Source organism: Haliaeetus leucocephalus, unplaced genomic scaffold, assembly GCF_000737465.1.
Source record: "Haliaeetus leucocephalus isolate CR32 unplaced genomic scaffold, Haliaeetus_leucocephalus-4.0 Scaffold228, whole genome shotgun sequence".
In the NCBI taxonomy this organism is placed as follows: Eukaryota; Metazoa; Chordata; class Aves; order Accipitriformes; family Accipitridae; genus Haliaeetus; species Haliaeetus leucocephalus.
In genome coordinates, this window is record NW_010972664.1 from 24,229,136 (window position 1) to 24,237,392 (window position 8,257).

The 8,257-nt window shown below is 41.7% G+C and overlaps 1 long non-coding RNA gene across 1 annotated transcript; it reads right to left on the reverse strand.

Annotated features, from left to right (window-relative positions):
* Window positions 1-2,971: 2,971 nt before the first annotated feature.
* Window positions 2,972-8,172, reverse strand: LOC104831797. The gene is made up of 3 exons (XR_774347.1): window positions 8,123-8,172; window positions 6,088-6,240; window positions 2,972-3,047 (listed from the first exon to the last, which is right to left on the reverse strand). It is a non-coding gene; the product is annotated as an uncharacterized LOC104831797 (long non-coding RNA).
* Window positions 8,173-8,257: the final 85 nt, after the last annotated feature.

Here is an 8,257-nt window from a genome sequence, read left to right on the forward strand (position 1 = left end):
GGGGCGTGGGGGCGGGGGGGGGGGGGGGGGGGGGCGGGGCGGGGCGGTGAGTGAGCTGCTGCCTGGTGCTTACTTGCTGGCTGCGGTTAAACCACGACACTGTGGGATGGGGGAGAGAATCGGAAGGAAAAAGGTAAAACACGTGGGTTGAGATAAGAACAGTTTAATAGGACAGAAAGGAAGAAAATTATAATAATAAAAGGATTGGAAGATACAAAACAAGTGATGCACAATGCAATTGCTCACCACTCGCTGACAGATGCCCAGTCAGTTCCTGAGCAGCAATCCCCCCCCAGGCCAACTCCCCCCAGTTTATATACTGGGCATGACACCACATGGTATGGAATACCCCTTTGGCCAGTTTGGGTCAGCTGCCCTGGCTGTGTCCTCTCCCAACTTCTTGTGCCCCTCCAGCCTTCTTGCTGGCTGGGCATGAGGAGCTGAAAAATCCTTGACTTAGCAACAACTGAAAACATCAGTGTGTTATCACATTCTTCTCATATTAAACCCAAAACATAACACTGTACCAGCTACTAGAAAGAAAATTAACTATCCAAACTGAAACCAGGACACATAGTTAAGCCACTTTACATCTCTTATTCTTGTGTTCTGTTAATATGCTTTCAAACCGATTACTCCAATTATCCTAAAAATTTCCTTGGGCAGGTCCTGTTCAGGTGCATCAGTAATGCTATAGGCTTTTGGTTACAAATTTTAACACTGTGGGCATATTTCCAAGATCAGTCCACTTGCCACATTGAGGATTATATGCCCGTATATACCGTCACCTGGGGAGTACTCAGCTCAACTGGATCATGCCAATGACATCAGTTGTTGCCATCTCTGATGCCCAGGGGATTCCTCCTTCCCAGTAGCTGGAGCCCAGCCCAGTGCACCCAGGGAGGGGATGTCCTGTTCTGTATAGGTAATTCTGACAGGGATAAGTAGTCTGCTACACCTGTTTCTGGTGCAGAATTGGTTGCCTCTGTCAGTTTCTGCTGCCTTTTCCTATTCCTGGCAAACGCTATTTCCACTCTAGTTTTTCTATTAGTGAGCCAGCAAAAGCAGATGGCGTGATGCAGTTAAATTACACAGATGTATGTGTTTCTCTCCTTCTGTGTCTCACAGCATGCCTGTAGCATGCCTGTCAGGTCTTGCTGATGCTGCAGGAGAAGCAATCAGTAAGAATTCCTTTCTCAAAGACTTGGCTGCTGCGATGGCTTTATGTCCTCCTGTGATCCTAGGTTTAACCAGAGAAGAAGTAAACCACTCTTGGCTTGGAGCTAAATGTTAAGGTGGTTCCTTTCCCTTAGGATTTCTTTTAACAAAGTGTCTTGTCTTTGCCAGACTTGTCTTGCCTTTTGAATTTCCTCCTCACTGCTTCCCGTCTGGCTTGGAAAGGGTAGAGTTACACAGATAGAAACATCCTATGCATCACAGAATCATAGCAGTACAGAGTACTCCTGTGCTCTCATGATATTGCACAGGAAGCTTCATTCAGTGCAGAGAGGGAGACTGCTAGGGAAGCATAGATTTGCCAGGATACTCACTGAATACAAAGAAGTATTCAGTTCATCTCAGTGCAATCTCTTCTGCCTCAGTCCTTGGCACAGGGTTGTAAGGTGTCCTGATGCTGGGCTAATGAGGATAGTGAGATTGTTTGGGAAAGGATTTGTTTGTCTGTGTGTCTTCTCAGCTGCCTGGGACAAACTCACATTTCTTGATGTATCGTGATGGCTAGAACAACTGTTGTTTTTATGTACAAATAAGTCTTATCTAGTTTATGGTGACTCACAGGTATTTCTTCTAGACACATCATTACACTGGCATGCTCTAGGCAAATTCTCAACAGCCTGCGTTTCCACTACATTTAAGCTCTGATCCAAAAAATCATACCCATGTTGAAGGTTCAGACCTTTTTCTTTTGAGATACTTAGTTGATCTGAATAAGGTTTATAATAAATTTCCTTCACATTCTTGAATAAATTAGCAGCTTTCTTGGGTGGAGAGGGAGTGCCTACTGGAAGGGTAGGGCTCAGGTTTTGAGGGATAAGTGGAGTCCAAGAGAGATGACAGAATGCAAGGGAGGCTTTTTGTTTCGAGACCTGAAAGAAATTTCATTATGAGCCAAGACAACAATACTTCAACTTCTATTCCATCAACATGTGGACTTTTTCAATCTGCCTTGATACGATTAAAAAAAATGACAGACATGTATAGGTATGACCATCACTTGCCATTTATGGAAAGAAATTAAACTTTCTCTTACTATGTAATTGGTATGACTTTGGGAGACAATAAGTCATCATGCTATGGAGGGAGGAAAGAAAAGAGAAGCTTTTCCCTCCAATCAAATGTGTGATTCTCTTGTACATAATTCAAATGGCAGAGCTGCATCTAAAGCGAGGACAAGAATAACTTCTTGCTGAGTTTCTCATCTCACAAAGCACTACCTAGAAAATGAATTCTAGTCCTCACATTCTGTGTGACAAGTAAGAATATCCAAAAGATGAAACAGAACTTTGATGATTTTCTTGCAGTTCAGTCTCCATTCCTAACAATCTCCAGAAAGCTGTCCTGTGTATCTGTGAAGAGAAGCATAAATTTGAGAGGAGATCTTTAAACAGTTTCTAATAAGAAAATGTCATGATATATTACCTCAGTAGAAAAAAAAAAAATTACAATGAAAATATTCAGAAACAAAACGCAAAAAGTGTCCAGGCAGTCTTGGCAACAAGAAATTATATGGGAAGTTAGAAAGATTTTCTTAACAGTCATGCTTGTATATCTTCTAAGTATGTAATCACTTCTCTGCAAATAAGACAAACTTAGGTAAACTAATCCTAAATGCAGGTTGTTCTGGTTCTACTAGTACCCGATTAGCATTTTATGAACAGAGGTGTATTTCCAAAAGTGGTCAGTACAGCTCAGCAGCCTCTATCACTGTCCTAGCTCTTCAATGTCATCATAGCCCGTATCTTCAAGAGCAGGGGATGAATGTCTCGCAGCCTCAGAAGTCCTGCTTCCTGACACATTAGGACTCCAGTCTGAAAACATGAAGGGAAGAACACTGAGAGAAATGCATATTCTGTACGTATTACCTTTACATGGTTATGCAGCTGGCAGCATGGGCTGTCAGTTGCCACCTCCAGAAATTAGAACCTTAGATATGCATGGCTGTGAAAGACCTGAAAAATGCTTGTCTCGTCCTGCCTCCTGCTACATGTACACATATCCAAGGATCAAGCTTGCTGTTCCCAGAAAACAGGTTACTGATCTAACTTTAAACACTTCTAATAAAGGCAATTCTTCAAAATCCCTAAATAACCCAACTCCGTTTTTATTGCCTCGAGTGTTACCTGACACGTTGCAAATTTAGATCTGTCCTTGTCCATCCCACAAATGTGCCCTGAACTGGCTCCTCCCAGGGCTATCACAGGAGAGTGCTCAGCCCCTTGTCTGTGTTTGAAACCCATTAAGAGGATGTAACCCACCTTACTGCCTGAGGGGTGGTGTTGCCCACAAAGGTATGAGACTTATTATGAGATACAGGGGAAGAGCATCTTGGGATTAGAGACAATTTACTATGGGCTGCTTAGAGGAGGAAACAAAAGCACAGAGAAGGAGGGACCAATGTAGTTTGGGGAGGAAGAAACATGAGAAAATACAATGCTAAGGGAATAAAAAGGGCTATGTGTGTGTGTGCGCGTGCATGTGTGTGCACATGTGCGTGCTTGTCTGTCTGCGTGTGAGTACTGGATAGACTTGAGTGTCTAAGGCCAGTTACTGGTGGAAACGTAGTGTTCATGCGCATGTGGGTGTGGGAGGGGTGCGTGTGTGTAGATCTGTTAGTACATGCGGGTGCCAGCAACTTGAGAGACCTAGGATCCAGGGGCAGCTAGTGGATAGACTAAGTGTCTAAGGCCAACTGCTGGAGGGATCCATACTGTGTGTGTACATACATATTTTCCACCAATAGGCTTTCATCCTGGTCAGCCAGGGAGGGGAGCAGGATAAGGCCATCGGTGCTGCTCGTGTTTGAGTGCTGTGTTTTCTGTCTGCGTTGGCTCTACAAGCCAGCCTTGTGCACCTGCATATACGTATTATATGTGCGTGCATGTGTGTGCATGCCAACGCGTGCTCAGCCTCACTACTGGCTGGGCTGAGGGTCATGGAAACTCCATCAGACTACCAGATTTAGCAACCCCTAGTATCTCCTAATTTTTAGAAGACAAACAACAGATGAGAGAGATGAATATACCTTAACTATACATGGTTTTTGCAAACAGCAAAGTTTGTCAATACAGCAGAGCAGCTTTGTATGAAGTCAACAGCAAGTGAGGTTCACAAAGACAGAGAATTCGTTTACGTAAGGCAATGTATACAATTTCTTACATAATGTTAAAATGAATATAATCATGGGCTGTTAAAAAAAAAAATCTCTTATGTTTCTCTAATCACTTTGAGTCCTAAAATGTTTTGATTATTTTTTCATGTTTTCAGTCTGTCAAATGTATTTATCACTACCCCAAAAGGTGGAGTTCAGCCGCTGATCAGAAGGTGTTCCACAGTTATATTAAGTGCACAGAGAAATAAAAGCCTATCTTAAATTTTTTGTTAATTCTTTTTGATTTAGATGGACCGAATCTAGTTCTAGGATAAAAACCTAGCTGAATCCATCCTCCAGGCACTATCCACTGTCTTTAAGAACTCACAGAGAACAGGCTCTGAAGGACTGGGAAAACATGAACAACATATGCTTATTTTTAAGATGGTATGTGTGGGAGAAGAATCAAGATTAGGAGTTGCAGAAAGTTTGACTTCAGAAAGACATGAGAACAAATAAACTACTTGTAAGGACACAGAAGAAAAAAAGCAGGTAGATAACAGGTAACATGGATTTATCAAAAATAAATCACACCAGATAAATCTGATTTTTCTTTTTCATTATCTAAAAGTGCTTTTATAAGGGAGTAGAGCAAATTGTCACTCAACTCACAAGTAAACTATAGAAATATGGTCTAACTCAAACCTCTGTAGACTGGGTACAAATTCAGTCAAAAATGCTATTCTTTATGTAGCTCACTGTACCAGGTAAGATTCTTTGACAGCCCTCAATACAACCAAGTTTTTTTGTTAAGTCCTAAGATGAAAGACACATGTTCTTATTACGTTCTCCAGATGGTACCATACTATACTATAATTCAAATGATCCTGGCAAAGTTTTGATGAAGATAGAATGACATCTAATGACGCTTGAAGGACTACAGATGAAGGGAGAAACAATCAACTGCATAATTAGAAAGGTTGGTGTCTAATGGTATGTAGTATTTTACAGAGCAGTATTTGAAGTTGCATCAGGCCAGACACTGAACACTGTCAGGAGAGTCATGCTGTTGCAAAAAAAGGAAACATCACACTAGCATGCATCAACAGAAGGATATCCTCTAACACCTACGAAGTGGTCCTTCTGCTCTACCTGACACTAGTAAGGTCTTAATACCATGCTGTACAGAAATACTGTAAAATTTTGGGTTTGAAACACTTTTTGGAAGATATGGACCTACTGACATAGCCTGAGTGGAGACATACAGAATGAGCAGAGATCTAGTCAACAAGATCTAAGTAGAAGATTGACTAATTTAGGTTGCAGCAGTCTAGAGAAACAAAATACAAAACAGAACTGTGGGGAGATATGTTAACAATCTTCAAGTACTTAAACGGCTGCTACAAAATGAATGCAACTCCTCTATTCCCACGGTCATTGTAATCAGTAACAATTTTAATTTGCAGCAGTGAAGACTTGGGTTAGGCCACAGGCAAGAACTTTATAGCTGTAAGGAAAACATAGCATGGGGACAAGATTACTTGCAGAGGCTGTGGAAACACTGCTATTGAATGGCTGTAAGAACAGCATAAAAAAACATCTAACCAACACTCTCTGTGTAGGTAGGTAGTGTTCCTTCCTGACAGTGGTTAGCGAAAACTGAGGTGATCCCTTGAGGTACCCTCCACCTTAATTTTCCCTGAGTTCAGTACAGTAACTATAGATGATGAAAACTAACAGCACTTCTCATCTGGCCTCACCTGTCCGTGCATCCTTGTTTCTGTCATGTTCTTGAGGGATCCCAATGATTTCCTGTTCATTCTGCCCAGAAAGAGAAGCATCTTTAGGTCCAGGAGCTTCTGTCACATCATCATAACCATCTTCCAGGGCATTTCCAGGCAGTGGAGAGACCTCTGGAACAGTACAGATATTAACTGTAATGGGGAAAGATCTTCCACTAGAGAAAGCAGTAGCTGATGCTCCAGCTATAAGGGCCTGTAATACTGACATTATCATGATGATAATGAAGAATAATAAATCAGGAATCCTCCTGAGGACTCTAAGGTATTCCAGGCAACAATGATATAGCTCCAATAATTGTTATACATTGCTGTAACAAGTAGGAAGCGAAAATCAATGTGGAGGAGGGACAGGAGGGGGAAGAAGATCTGGAGAAGGACATAGTTAGTGACAGCGTTTATTTCAGAGTAAGATTCCCCATTGCATTTCATAATTGCACAATGACAAATTACTCCTCATTTATCTCTGAGTAGCACCTGCTTCCTTGTCTTTTCATTACTTTAAACACCTTCTGTTAAATTTCTCTGAAATGGCCTAGCTAAGTAGCCACCCTTGGCCATTTGCCTATTGACATGTGGATACAAACTTAGGCCAAACCTTTGGAGAAAAATATCTGCAGTTTTGCTTCCCTTCTCCAGGCTAAACAACCCCAGCTCTCTCGGCCTTGCCTCATAGGAGAGGTGTTCCAGTCCTCTTTGTGGCCCTCCTCTGGACCCACTCCAACAGGTCCATGTCTTTCTTGTACTGGGGACCCCAGAGCTGGACGCAGTACTCCAGGTGGGCTCTCACCAGCATGGAGCAGAGGGGCAGAATCGCCTCCCTTGACCTGCTGGCCACGCTGCTTTTTATGCAGCCCAGGATACAACTGGCTTTCTGGGCTGCGAGTGCACATCGCCAGCTCATATCCAATTTTCACCCACCAGTATCCCCAAGTCCTTCTCCGCAGGGCTGCTCTCAATCCATTCATCCCCCAGTCTATACAGATCCTGGTGACTGCCCTGAGCCAGGTGCAGGACCTTGCCCTTGGCCTTGTTGAACTTGGCAGCTTGCTCTGTGGTCTGTACTTAACTGGAATCCATCCCTCAGAGAATATTAGTTTTCACTGTTTTATGGTATATCCATACACACGTGGACTTACAAATAATATACATATAAAATTAAAAGTCCATCAAAGCACTCCTATTTCACTTTTTACCTAGTACTCAATATTCAATCTAAAGAAGAAAGAGATCTTATTTGGAATAATTATCTTCTTGACAAGCATTTCAAAGCAAGTAAGGAAAAGAAAAGCTTTTAGTTTAATTTTAAATAATAAAAAAACTTAATATAAGAAAAAACATAGAAAATAAAATTAAAGACATAGCACAGCAGAGAGTCTGGGATATGGGCAGCTGAGGTCCAGAACTGCTTGTGCCTTTGGCGGTTGATCTCTCAGAGACCAGGCTATAGCTGAGAGAGCTTTTTGATCAGCTCTAGGAAAATGCAGTTCTCCAAACACTTGCTCTCCCTCAGCTTTTTCAAATTTAAAAAAAACCCATATATGGCAAACTGCATTTTCTTCAGATCACTCTGATTAAAATTCTCTAATCAACTCCAATTGTATGCCAATGTTCCTATTTGGAGCGTGTTTTTCCTCTGTCTTAATTCTCTCCATTTATCTCAGAAATGAAGCAACAGCTTACAAGCTGTTACAGTTGTGATTTCTGCGAGAAGCAGTTGTCAAATTGTTGGATTCATGTGACTGGATCCTGTGAAGAGTGCAATACTTTTATTTTCAACTTCTCATATAGAAGGGAAGACTAGCACTTGTATACGAGATTGTATGACATTCTTCTACCACAAGAGTTAAACAGAAATTTTTGGTTCACATCAAAACATCACTAGTAGACATGAAGTGCAGCAAGAAAAAAGGTTTAATCACCAAAAATGCTCTGGAACTTAAAAGTTACCCTGATTTGGGGTCTCTTTCTTTGTAGGATCCCTGTCTTCCATTACCTTGAGTTGCTCCAGGATCATTTTCTTCATCACTGTCCCCACTGTAAAACTGTGCCTTTGGTTTTGAACTCTCTGAATAAGAATCTAGGTAAATGAAAAAGAGCATGATATCAGATTAAACTCTCCTTAGCTGCT